Below are 12,736 nucleotides of genomic sequence, written 5' to 3' on the forward strand. Positions count from 1 at the left end.
CTGTGAGGGTGATGAAGAGATCCTGGCTGTCGGGGAAATCAGCGTTGTAAGCGCTGTCGACTGCCTCGTCCTCCTCATCTCCTTCCTCATCTTCCCCGTCCACGAACATCTCCGAGGAACTGGCCGTCGACACTATCCCATCCTCAGAGTCACGGTCAGTGGTGGGGTAGTGGTGGCGGCCGCACCTAGAATGGAATGCAGTGCCTCGTAGAAACGGCATGTCTGGGGCTGGGATCCGGAGCATCCGTTTGTCGCTTTGGTCTTCTGGTAGCCTTGTCTCAGGTCCTTGATTTTCACGCGGCACTGCATTGCATCCCGGCTGTATCCTCTCTCTGTCATGGCTTTGGAGATCTTCTCGTAGATCTTCGCATTCCGTTTTTTGGAGCGCAGCTCCGAAAGCACAGCCTCATCGCCCCACACAGTGATCAGATCCAAGACTTCCCGGTCAGTCCATGCTGGGGCCCTCTTTCTATTCTGAGATTGCATGGACACCTCTGCTGGAGAGCTCTGCATCGTTGCCAGTGCTGCTGAGCTCGCCACGATGTCCAAACAGGAAATGAGATTCAAACTGGCCAGACAGGAAAAGGAATTCAAATTTTCACGGGGCTTTTCCTATGTGGCTGGTCAGAGCATCCGAGCTCTGACTGCTGTCCAGAGCGTCAGAGTGGTGCACTGTGGGATAGCTCCCGGAGCTATTAGCATCGAATTCCATCCACACCTACCCTAATTCGACATGGCCATGTCGAATTTAGCGCTACTCCCCTCGTCGGGGAGGAGTACAGAAATCGAACTAAAGAGACCTGTATGTCGACTAAATAGCTTTGTTGTGTGGACGGGTGCAGGGTTAATTCGATTTAACGCTGCTAAATTCGACATAACCTTCTAGTGTAGACCAGGCCTAACAGACATATTGGAGCATAAGCTTTAGTGTGTGAATACCCACTTCATCAGACGCATGTGAATTTGAATTTTCTGAAAAGTAGGCTAAATTTATTTCTTGTCTGTTTTTAAGCATAGTTTTATCATATATAAAACAATGTCATAGGTTTCAGGAGAAAATTTGTTTGCATTCTCTTCCTAACCTTCCATTTTGGCTGTTACTAAACAGAGTAGTTTGATATCTCATTCATTTGACCATTAACATATCTGACCCTGGCCTTGACTGGTAAGAGAAATATCACAGAAGTAAAGTGCTTGACTTCCAGAAAGGGAGTCTAAGAATTGTATTTGTAGGTCACTATTTATCTGGTCAGTCTAGTGGACAGCAGGGGAATGGCACTTTAAAAAGTTTGGGTGTTCCCAGATAAAAAAGAGCCATGTTCCAAAGAAGGCCCCATCTAAAACTTGGCTTTTAATTTACCATATGCTCTCTTAATCCCAAACATCCTCTTCTTTATCTCTCTTCTCAGCTCCTTTCATCCTGCATCGTCTCTGCCAAACACCCTCCTTCCCCATCTTTAAATTGCTTCTTAAAACCCAGTTCTTTTGTGAAACCTCACTTAGTTCTTGTGCACAGGGGACTAAGAGTGATATTGTACCTAGCAATTCTGCAGACTGGAATTGGGAATGGTTCTTGTTCCATCTTCCCTCTCACTCCTGGCTGATCTATCCATGGATGGGCACAATCTTATTCTAAATTAGACGGAGAATAGTTTTAAAATAGTGTTTAAAAAAAAACTGCTGATGATGGGGAGAAAACCATCATGAAGGGAGGAGAACACTACTCTTGTTTGTGGCAGTGAGAGCAGGTTTGGAAGAGCCTTTCTTCTTCTCACTGTGGCCTCTTATGTTGTGGTATTTGTCAGCCAATATTGTCATTTCTTGGAAGTGTCAGGATTGACCAATAGCAGCCCACCTCACAAAGGAATTACCGGTAATTTATCTTTTTAAAGGAAGGTGTTGATTAAAAACAGGGTGGCTGGCTGGGATACAAGAGGGAGGAAGACTGTTACGATTACTAGTGGTAGTATGAGAGGCAGCACAAAGATACATATGACAAAAGCATTTTATTTTTTATCTGTAAACTGGCTTTGGAATAAGAAATCTACCAACCTGGAAGTTCCACTAACTATGTCAAATTATTCTATTGTCTTGGTACCTGCACTTATGAAGATAAGAAATAGACGAGTGATTAAATGAGTAAATTGAAATTAATTCAGTGAGTGGGAATATGAAGGATAAGGTGTGTTCAATGAAGAGAGCCTGCAGTGCAACTCCTATTAATCCACATTGTGTGCAAAACTTGGGAATGACTGTCTAGCGAAAAAAATCTGCTTGGCTCCTTAGTTAGAAAGCCAGCTGAAAAGTATCTGTAAGTATATAGATACAAGAGATTAAAACAGCTGCAGTAATAGCTGGGATGAATTTATACTTTCCAAAAAAGGTTTACAATATTTTCTGCTTTTAAAGTCTAGTGTGGATTTGCTGCCAGTTGACTTTGTTACTAGAAGTGCATTTGCAATAGCTATTTATTTAGCAACACAGTTGTTGATCCCAACAATATATTTTTCTTCAATTATATTAGAACAAGACAATGGTCCAGGAAGTATACTTTATTATGGTAGTGTCTAGTGGCCTCAGTCAGAATTTAGGTCACAATACGGTATGTAGTTCTCTATCCCTAATGTTACCCTGAAATTTAGGCTTTGGGGCACTCTTAGATTTACCTGCCTATCACCCCCTTAATGTGCTCTTCCTGGGGTATGGGTCTCTAAGGTAACTAAGGTAACACTTGTAGAACACGGATATAACCTTCCGATAAAGTGATTGTTTTGGAAAGAGAACTGCCAGTGTCAAAGTATCTTTTATTGATGTAACTAATAATCCTTACTACAGTATAATCTAGAAATAAAAATTGGAGACAAATCCCTTATTACAAGTTAGAGGATCTAAACTACAATAGTGTATAGCTTAAATTATTCCAAGTGATGTGCTCTATTACAGGTCATCAGTCTGCAATAGATCGCTAACAGCCGTAACTTAACTTTACATAAGAAAATTACATTTTACAACCATTCATTCTCTCACTCTCTCTCTCACACATACTATACTATACTTATGCTAAACTATAGTTAAAAATAACAAATTTATTTTTGTTGATTCCACTGAGTTGTTACAAATGTTGCTGCTGTTTGCTGCTGAAGTGGCTTTTCTCAGCAGTGTTCTCTTTAGCTGTCTGCCATTACACAATGTAACTGAATGGGACTTTTTTTTATTTAGACTGTTTCTGATTTACCTATATTTGATCATTTTCCATCCTCTTGTCCTCACTAGGACATAGAGATTCTCTATTTATAGATTCTCCCATAAGGGATGTCCGAACCATGTGCTTCTCCACACCTGTTGGCTTTTCCCCAGCCCTTAACATTAAAAAGGTCATAGAGCAGTTTTTAAACTAAGTGTCCGCAATCTGGTTGAATTTTGGTTTAGGTGGAGACCATCCTTCATGTATAGGCTCCCCCTTTCCCCAAAGTTTCCCCAGTTCCTAATAAATCAAAACCCCTCCTCCCTACACCATCATCTCATCCACTCATTGAGACCCTGCAGTTCTGCCTGTCTAACTGGCTCTGCACATGGAACTGGGAGCATCTCCAAGAATGCTACTATGAATCATAGAATCATAGAAGATCAGGGTTGGAAGGGACCTCAGGAGGTCATCTAGTCCAACCCCCTGCTCAAAGCAGGACCAAACCCAACTAAATCATCCCATGGAGGTCCTGGACTTCAATCTCTTACCTAGCAGCCTAAATTTGTCCTCCAGAACCTCTCTCCTATCCCTCCCTATGCCATAGGTACCTACATGTACCATGACCACCAGCTCCTCCCCAGCACTACACATACATCTATCTAGATGTCTTGAGAGATCTGCAACCTTCACACCAGGCAGGCAAGTCACCATGAGGTTCTCCCGCTCATTGCAAACCCAGCTATCTGTTTCTAATGATTGAATCACCCATTACTAATACCTGTCTATTTCTAATAGCTGGAATTCCTTCCCCCGGAGAGGTATCCTCAGTGTGAGAGGATACTACAACATCCTCTGGAAGGAGGGTCCCGACTATAGGATTGTTTCCCTCTGTTCCAGTTTAGATGCTCTCCTTCCCTGGGACTCCCATCCTCCTCAACAGCACAGAGGCTATCATACCGGGGGTGGAACCATTCTACTGTGTCCTGGAAAGTCTCATCTACATACCTGTGTCTCCCTCAGCTCCTCCAGTTCAGCCACTCAGGTCTCCAAAGCCCGTACACCCTCTCTGAGGGCCAGAAGGGGAAGCCATCTTGTTGGCACATGGCACAGAAGTTCCTTATACTCAGTTTTTACAAAGCGAAAACATGAACTAAGAGTGTCTTTTTAGTAGAAGAAGAGAACTAACACACTTTCAGAATAAGACATTAAACATCAAAACTCAAAGCTTTCATGGCATTTTAATACAGTTATGAATTGCAATGGCACTGAATCATTCTGCCATTCAGTTGTTTCACCTTCTGGTAAATTGACCTGTTTCCCAAATTTCACAGAGGAGTTATCAGCTATATAGGATGACACACAGCTTGTACTGAGCTGTTTTCTTTAACATTTGAAATTGTCTGATCATTACCGTGGTAAAAATCAAATAAGCCATTTTTAGTCCCTTCTGTCTTCGAAAAATAATGAACAGTGACAGGGTAAAACTTATGTCCCTTATTTGAGCTATCGATTGCAACTGAGGGAAAAAGTGCTAACTTAAGATCATTAACTAAAAGTTCCTGCAATTCCAGAGCCAAAACATTCTCTGCAACGTTAGTTGCCTTTGTACATCCACAATGTGCCTTTTTTTAAATTTCTAATTCTGGTAAAAACCTTGGAAGTAATTTGACAACAATCTTAACTATAGTCACAAATTATGAATCATGCATGCCAGGATGAATTTCTCTTAATTCTATTGCTGTCACTAGATTTTCCTGGGTTGTCTTTGTTTTCATGGTGGTGGGTTTTTTAAAAAAAGCTGTAATTGGAGGTCTCAGTTTTTGTTTTTTCTCAGGATTTGTGTTTTGTACATTCCACATGAATAGCACTGGCTCATCTCCCTTCATACTTAATGGAAAATGCTTGAAGATAGAAAACACATTGAGATGTAAATTCATCAACTTTGCAAAGACAGTTTTTATACTCGAAGTCCTTACACCAGTTGTCATAAATACAATAGTACTTTTTTTCCTTTTAACAATACCGGCACAGTCACAATGTTTTGAAGAGCCACTGTAAAAATCATCCATTTTGAAAAATGGATCTGCCACTTTTGAAAGTGGAAAATGCTGTTATTGTTCAAGAGACAGTTGTTTGGTCACTGTGAGACAGCACTGACTTTATGGTAGCTACATGACAAGTTGCAGCACCAATATGTCATAACATGGTTGAGAAGGGCAAGCAAGTATTGTCTTGACATTTCCCAAACCAGATGGACTAAAATTATCCAGGAATGTATGAAACTAACAAGAAACTGCTAAGATAAATCTGATTCACCAATCAACACTCTCTTTGAGAATTCCTCAATGATTTTTCTCACAGATGTCTTGCAGCAGTGTCCAGGAGATTAATCTTTAATTCCTGGAAACTCTAGGACAATCTTAGAGGGTTGACTATGCTATCATAATTTAATTTTCAAGTTGATGGTTGCAGGTTTAATAGAATGCAGCATACTGATGAAATTTACAGGATTTTTAGTTCACTTTAAAGCCTATAAACCCTAGTTGTGTGTGTTGCTTTTTCTTAGCAAATGATCCAACCTGACAGTAAAATACTGATCACAATTACTTAAGAACTGCAAATCTTAAATATTGATTAAAGGCAGAGATAGATGTTTCATTTTAGAAATGAATGCAAACTTAACACAAACAAAAATCTTAATGTTTGTTTCTCCTTTTGCTGCTGCCCGACAATGAACTCCATGCATGCAGGCCCCTGTACACATGCGTGTACAGGTCCACATGTGTGAAATTCTGGCTGAGTTTAGAGTACTCAATACCTCATCTTAAGCACCCAATGCTACAGAGATTCAATCTCAAATCTTGGAATGGCATTTGGATATTTATCCAAAAGTTCAGACACTTGTCATCAAACCAAATTTCATAACTTTGGGCTCATTTCATTGACCCTCAAAGCTGTCAAATGTAAAATTCTGAAAACTTCACATTTTCACTTGCTGCACAGATGGGTATTTAGCCTCAGACAAAGATGACATGTTTTCCATGGCTTTTATTACTTTACTTTACCAGCATCCTGACTGGTTAATAACTTTTATTGGTTAATAATTAAATCAGTGTTTTAATATTATGTGTTGCAAAGAGCCACAGGAGACGCATTGAAGAGCCACTCCCGAGCCTCAGTTTATCACAGCCTTAGCATGTTACAAGCTAACTGATCTTTAAACTCTCTCGTTTGTGGTCCAAGTCTGGGATTGGAATGGAAGTTAGCAAAGGTTTGAAGATTTACTTTGGGATTTTTGCCTGCTTCGTATCTTTGCTGAATAGCTTAATTTATTTATTTTAACTAAATGGAGCAATGTCCCTCACTTGATGTGACATTTCTCATAAGTGCTATGATATTTTATAATCTATTTTTAGTGTCTTACTCTTTTTTTTCTCCTCTACTGATATATAACATAAAGGAAGGAAATATTTGCAAAAAAATGTTCATAGAATTTTCTAACATCTATATAGTTTGAAAAGGTATTCACATTGTAGTAATATTTGTGGAAAATATATAATTGGAATATTTTTAATGCTCTAACAACATTGTAATAGCAAAAAAATATATATAAATAAATAAGCATGTTAGGGAATAGCTGTTAAACAGCATGTGTTTAATAGTACTTGTTTATCTACTTTTCTCCAGGAGTACCTTTTACGTTCTTATTCAAGACTTTAATTTAAAAAAAAAGGGAAGCTAGAATTGATTGTCTTTAATTTGCATGATGAAGGCATACCTTTTGAGCTCTGGTCACCAATCATTTGTTACAGAAACATAAAATAGTTACAGCTACAGGCAAATGCATTGCAAAAACACGGACATCAAAATGTGTAAAATGCCTTTTAATTTAGCCTGAATAGACTTATTTGTTATATTTGGAAACAAGCATTTTGCCACAGACTGTGATGGGGGGGCGGGGGAAACGGATTACTGGTGTAAAAGACTATGGAACCTATTCTAAGTTCCATACTATGTTTGTAACCAAACTGAAAGTCCAACAACTTGATCTGTTGCTCTTGGAAGGTCTGGAATATAATATGGGCAAGTTAAAAATACACCAAAACAAACACTTTAAGGCTTCTCTATCTTCAACTGTTCCCCTGAAAGAATGGCTAAGTATAAAATGTTGTTCATTAAGTGGATAAAAAAAGAAATATGAAACCTTTTAGACCTATTATGTAAGCAGAACTGTATTTTCCTATCTATTCCTTTTTAAATTGATTGTATCCCTGACCAACTTTAAACTTATACATGCTAGGAGGTAGTTGGCCGTTATGCCTTGTACGTTTTTCCAGGCTTCACTGTATTCTTTAAATAACTAAATGGTATAGTCTTTTGGGGGGTTCAGAGCACTCTGTGCAGGAATTTAAATTGGATTAATTTTACATTCACATATTTCACTACCAGTAATTATGATTCCACAGCCTTGAGTAATTTCTTTGAGTAAGTCATTTCAGGACATTTTACTTTCTTATAGAAAGAGGAGTTTTATTATTTAGATTCAATAGCCAGTTGCATACTTGAGGAGTTTAATTTTTATGTACTTAAGAAAATAATCAACAGGGGACCTAGATGCATGTTGTACAGCAGCATTATATCTAGATACCTGTAAAACACACTGGCTTATTTATCCTTAGAAAATAATTCTGGGAATGGTTCCTATAAGAAGTTCCTACCCTGGAGACTTAAGAAGCAACCTATATGTTTTAAAGTCAGGTGTTTGTAGGAAAGTGGCAAAGTTCTCACTTTCTTTGACAACAAGACATCTGGTTAGATGATAAAAATAGGGAAAGAATAAGTTAAAAATTACTTAGACAAGTTAGATGTCTTCAAGTCACCAGGGCCTGATGAAATATATCCTAGCATACTCAAGGAGCAGACTGAGGAGTTCTGAGCCATTAGCGATTATATTTGAAAAGTCATGGAACATGGGAGAGATTCCAGAGGACTGGAAAATGCCAATTCATAAAAAGGAAAATAAAGACAATCTGGGGAATTACAGACCAGTCAGTAAAAAGCGACAGAGTCCTGTGACACCTTATAGACTAACAGACGTATTGGAGCATAAGCTTTCGTGGGTGAATATCCACTACGTCAGATGCAGACCAGTCAGGTTAATTTCAGTACCCAGAAAGATAATGGAGCAAATAATTAAGCAATCCATTTGCAAACACCTAGAAGATAAGGAGATAAGTAACAGTTGGCATCAATTTATCAAGAACAAGTCTTTTCAAACCAACCTAATAGCTTTCTTTGACAGGGTAGCAATCCTTGTGGACGGAGGGAAGTGGTAGACCTGGTATATCTTGACTTGAGTAAACCTTTTGATATTATGTCACATGACATCCTCAAAAATGAAGGAAATACAACCTAGATGGAGCTATTACAAGGTTGGTGCATAACTGATTGGAAAACTATTCCCAGAGAGTAGTTATCAGTTGTTCAGTCAAGCTGGAAGGTTCATATCCAGTAGGGTTCCACAGGGATCAGTTTTACATCCAGTTCCATTCAATATCTTCGTCTATGATGTAGATAATGGCGTAGAGAGTACACTTAGAAAGTTTGTGGATGATAGCAAGCTGGGAGGGCTTGCAAGTGCTTTGGAGGATAGGATTAAAATTCAAAATGATCTGGACAAAGTGGAGAAATGGTCTGAAGTAAATAAGATTAAATTCAATAAGGACAAATGCAAAGTCTCCATTTACGAAAGAGGCAATCAGTTGCACACATACAAAATAGGGAATGATTGCCTAGGAAAGAATACTTCAGAAAGGGATCTGGGGGTCATAGTGGATCACTTGCATCCGAAGAAGTGGGTATTCACCCACGAAAGCTCATGCTGCAAAACGTCTGTTAGTCTATAAGGTGCCACAGGATTCTTTGCTGCTTCAAGCTAAATATGAATCAACAGTGTAACACTGCTGCAAATAATAAAACATCATTCTGGGATGTATTAACAGTGTTGTAAACAAGACATGAAAAGTAATTCTTCCACTCTACTCCACACTAATTAGACCTCAGCTGGAGTATTGTCCATTTCAGGAAAGATGTGGACAAATTGGAAAGTCCAGAGAAGAGCAACAAAAATTATTAAAGATCTAGAAAATGTGATTTAAGAAGGAAGATTGGAAAAAAAAATGGGTTTGTTTAGTCTGGAACTGAAGAGACTGAGGGGGGACATAACTGTTTTCAAGTACATAAAAGGTTGTTACAAGAAGGAAGGAGGAAAAATTGTTCTCCTAACCTATGAGGGGAGGACAAGAAGTAATGGGCTTAAAAATTCCAGGAAGGGCAGTTTAGACTGGATGTTAGAAAAAACTTCCTAACTGTCAGTGTAGTTAAGCACAGCAATAATTTGCCAAGGGAGTTTGTGGAATTTCCATCACTGGAAATTTTTAAGTGCAGGTTAGACAAACACCTGTCAGGGATGGTTGAGATAATACTTAGTCCTTCCATGAGCACAGGGCACTAGACTCTGACTTCTCAAGGTCCCTTACGGTCCTATAATTCTATAATTACTAGAACTTCTAAGGTGGAGCTTGAAGTGAATACATATATGGTGTTTTGATGTAAGTAAAATTCACAACAGAAAACCTGACAAGCAGTTTTGACAGCTGCTTGCCATATTTAGCACACCAACAATTTCAGACAATTACAGCATTTTTCTGATCTCAAGAAAAAATTGTATAGGAAAAAACCCCTAGTGTGTGCTGTCTTCTTCTGTTGACTTTTATTGTTTCCAAAACGATCACTTGCGAGGGCTTAAGGGGAAAATCTGTCAATTGTTTGGCAGTAGTAGTAAGAAAGTAGCTGTTTGCCACTCACTGCTGTAGTATGTTCATGCCAGATGCTATGTATCATGCCTGTTTGCATCCTGAAGACCATTCTGGATTAGGAGATTAGTGGTTGTAGCTAGTGGGCTCCCAGAAAACAGCAGGGATCGCAGGTTCTACATAGGCCAAAGATGTGAGGGGAGGGGGAAACGAACTAGAAGTCCAGGGATCGGCAACCTTTGGCACACAGTTTGCCATCGTAAGCACCCTGGCAGGCCAGGCTGGTTTGTTTACTTGCCGCGTCCGCAGGTTCGGCCGATTGTGGCTCTCACGGGCCGCGGTTCACCACTCAATGCCAATGGGGGCAGTAAGAATCAGCGGCCAGCACATCCCTTGGCCCACGCCACTTCCCACAGCACCCATTGGCCTGGAGCGGCGAACTGTGGCCAGTGGGAGCCACAATCGGCCAAACCTGCAGATGCGGCAGGTAAACAAACCTGCCCGGCCTGCCAGGGTGCTTATCCTGGTGAGCCGCGTGCCAAAGGTTGCCAATCCCTGGTGTATACTATGGCTTCCAGTTGAACTGCTTTGGAGACAATGTCAGAGGGAAGCAGGAAAATACAGGCTTAGTGAAGGAATGTTTTTAAGTAAGGTCACTTTACTCTTAAAAGCGTTACAGATCTTTGAAAAGAAACAATTCTGTGATGCACCCTCCCCTAGTCTGACTTCACCTGTTGTTTGGGTCCGAAGTTTCAGTGTTTAGGCTGAACGGAGTCATAGAATCATTGAAGATTAGGGTTGGAAGAGACCTCAGGAGGTCATCTAGTCCAGGTATGGGCAACTTCTGGCATGCGGCTCACCAGGGTGGGAAACTTCTGGCATGCGGCTCACCAGGGTAAGCAACCTGGCAGACTGGGCGGGTTTGTGTACCTGCTGCGTCTGCAGGTTCGGCCGATCGCGGCTCCCACTGGACGCGGTTCGCCGCTCCAGGCCAATGAGGGCTGTGGGGAGCGGCGCAGACTGAGGGATGTGCTGGCCACCGCTTTCTTCCACCCCCATTGGCCTGGAGCGGCGAACCGCAGCCAGTGGGAGCTGCGATCGGCCGAATCTGCAGATGCGGCAGGTACACAAACTGGCCCGGCCTGCCAGGGTGCTTACCCTGGCGAGCCGCGTGCCGAAGGTTGCCGATTCCTGATCTAGTCCAACCCCCTGTTCAAAGGAGGACCAACCCTAACCAAATCATCCTGTGTGTGTGTTTGTGTGTGTGTGTTAGCTGCCCTGCGCCTGCCAGGAAAGGTGCTTATCTGGAATGATATGAAATAACTTTGCTTTAGGCAGGCAAACTTAGACATGTTCAGCCCAGAATACAAATTGAGGTCCCAATTTATAGTGATATATCCCACTTTGTAACAAACAGTACCAGGTTGGAGTGGTGTGAGGCACTGTTGAGGGGGAGGGTTTATGTGAGGAAGGAGGACCATAGGGGTTTTCTAATTTCCTCGGATCATCCCCACATATGGTTCCTGGCTTCCTCTTTAGCGTATCATATGGGATGGCTTGGCACAAACTCAAGCTTATCGTGGTAAATACTGAACTTCTGATTCACAACCACCTTGCCCAACCATATCCTCTTTCCTTCCTTCTCTGTTTTTGAAAATGTCACCACATTCGCATGCTCAGGTTCGCAATGATGGGGTCATTTTTGTATCCTCCCTCTCCTTTTGTTCACACATCCAGTATATTGCCAAGTCCTGTAACTTCTTTTTCTGTAACATTTCAAAACATGAACCTTCCCCTTATGTCTAAATTGCTAAAAGTCTTGTTCATACTTTGGTTATCTAAAACTTTGATTACCGTGTTCTCCTTTTACTTCCTGACCCCCGTTTGTCTAAAATGCAGTAGCCAAAATGATCTTGTACACTAATCTGTCATCCCACTCTTCAAATCAAGTTCAAACTTCTCATCTTCTTTAAATGCCCTACATCAATTTGCTCAAGCCTATCTCATTTCTCATTGCCTCATCCCCTTCACTCCACCAGCATTGCTCATCTTGATGTGCTCTTTTTTCCATTTGCTAGAAAGCAATGCAAACAAATAGTTTAGATCTGAATTTTTGGCTTGGCCCACCTCTAGTCTTGCCTAATGAAAACTAAATCAAACATACAAGCAAAATGTTGGCTTTTTGTGACATGTGCACAACTCTATTGCCTTAGGTGAACTTCTGAAATCATCTCAGGTCAATGGAGATGAACTTGGAATACACCAGATATAAATTTGGCCCATGGAGGTGCAAGGCCAAATAGTCCCTTACCAATCCTTTATATCTCCAAATTATCTTATTAATCAATTTGGATGAAATCTACCTCTTCCACATCAAGGCACAGTAAATGGATTCTGTTGGGAAGGTGAAATATTCTATTTAATCCCAAATCAGAACCGTCAGAGTGTCACAGCAGGATAGACACTAATTTCAGCCGTCGCGTGAGGTAGTGGAGACAGCCATGGCGTGAGGTAGTGGAGACAGCCATTCCCTGCGCCTTCAGTTGGTTTGGGTCCACTGGATCTCTGTAAACTGGATCCTTTTTCCCCACTCTTTCCACTGGCACCCCTTCTTCGGTATGTAGGCTGTACATGCCCATTTCCCTTGTGTAGCCCTAATGTGGTATTTTAGTAGTATGGAGAGTGACACAGAGGCCCATTGGTGTTTCACTACTCTGTCAGAAACTCTTGTCAG

General features: G+C 40.9%; 1 long non-coding RNA gene across 5 annotated transcripts in view; it reads left to right on the top strand.

The window, feature by feature from the left end:
* LOC120395764 overlaps positions 1-12,736 on the top strand; it is a 169,498-nt gene that overhangs the window by 42,862 nt on the left and 113,900 nt on the right. The gene's annotated exons all lie outside the window — the stretch shown is intronic.

The sequence above is a fragment of the Mauremys reevesii genome, linkage group 1, assembly GCF_016161935.1.
Source record: "Mauremys reevesii isolate NIE-2019 linkage group 1, ASM1616193v1, whole genome shotgun sequence".
NCBI classification, from domain to species: domain Eukaryota; kingdom Metazoa; phylum Chordata; order Testudines; family Geoemydidae; genus Mauremys; species Mauremys reevesii.